The 1421-nt window shown below is 42.9% G+C and overlaps 1 long non-coding RNA gene across 1 annotated transcript; it reads left to right on the top strand.

Moving 5' to 3' along the window:
- The first annotated feature begins 216 nt into the window (after nucleotides 1-216).
- Nucleotides 217-913, top strand: LOC112451996. The gene is made up of 3 exons (XR_003040447.1): nucleotides 217-237; nucleotides 325-396; nucleotides 476-913. It is a non-coding gene; the product is annotated as an uncharacterized LOC112451996 (long non-coding RNA).
- Nucleotides 914-1421: the final 508 nt, after the last annotated feature.

Genomic DNA, 1421 nt, shown 5'->3' on the forward strand with positions numbered 1-1421 from the left:
GCTGTAGTTCATTTACCGCGGGTACTGACGAGTACGGTGGCCCAACGGGGCGAGGTTATAGTTTGCCAACGGGGCAAAGATGGAGGCCCAACGGGCCCATAGTAAAGCGCGATAAACTAGAGACTGTTTCTCCCTTTTCATTTTCAGCATAAACCACGGCGTATTGAACGAGAGAACTGAACAGCAAACAGAATAAGATTATTAATGTCGGTTATTGTTGGAAACTTATCAAAAGGAGTAAGTCTTTTATTTCTTATTCTTATAATTTCTTAGTATAAATTGATTGTTAAAACACGATTCAAATATTTGAATATTTAATTTCAGAAGAACATTGATAAGGGACAACATGATGATCCTCCTATTTTTCCAAATTCTTCGTTAATACAGATATGGCCTGTAAGTTTGGTTAGTGCATTTAAAAGTTATATATTATATATATTAATACTTGCTAACACACAGAAAAATCTTTTTTTAGGAAGGAACAAACATAGAGGCACAAGCTCGTAAGCTGAGGAATGTTTAATTTTTAATTGACTTCATTCTGTAAACATTTTGTACGTAACAATTACATTGTTGAATAAAAAATTATAACATGTATTAAGGTTATTACTTTTTGTTACTGTTTGCTGGGACATTTACTGATTTAATCAGCTTGCATTACTGATTTTGCTGTTCAAAGTCACTGTTTTAGTAGTATAATATTACTGATTAAAATAGTCAATATTACTGATTTAATCAGCTCACATTACTGATTTTGCTGTTTTAAGTCACTGTTTCTAGTAGTCCAATATTACTGATTGAAACAGATATTAATAACTAATTCTTTCAGTGAAATGTCACTGATTCTAAGTGGTATACTTATAACTGCTTCAATCAGTGACTATTTACTGTTTCTCAGTAAAAATACACTGATTCTCTTTTAGAGAGTGAGCCAACGCACAAGAAACGTATTGGTTACGGCCGTTACGGCGTTATACGTTTCTTGTGCGTTGATCTACGTTACGTTACCATGCGAGAGCTTATGCGAAAGCTCTAATCGATACGTTTCTTGTGCGTTGGCTCACGTTACGTTACGCTACAAGATCATACGAAAGTTTTGTGCGGTGGCTCTAACACGGCCCCGCCGCAGCATGAGCACGGGTGCGCCACCGCGACTGCAGCGCGGGTGGACGACCCACACACTCACCCGACGGCGCCCCAAGGGCCGAGCGGCGCCGCCACGGCCTGGCCAGCCGGGCGGGAAACCGCGAGGGGCCCGCGCGCAACCAGCAGCCAAGTCAAACGGGCCGCGGAAAAATGGCGGAAATCGTCTGCAACGTCGCGAACAGGGCGACACACACGACCAATCGGCGGGGCGGAAGAACCGCGAGCTTGAGGGCGCAAGTGCGGGGGTCCGGCGTGGTCCCGCCGAGCCGGCCGCT

The sequence above is a fragment of the Temnothorax curvispinosus genome, unplaced genomic scaffold (assembly GCF_003070985.1).
Source record: "Temnothorax curvispinosus isolate PA1 unplaced genomic scaffold, ASM307098v1 QBEX01002843.1, whole genome shotgun sequence".
NCBI classification, from domain to species: Eukaryota; Metazoa; Arthropoda; class Insecta; order Hymenoptera; family Formicidae; genus Temnothorax; species Temnothorax curvispinosus.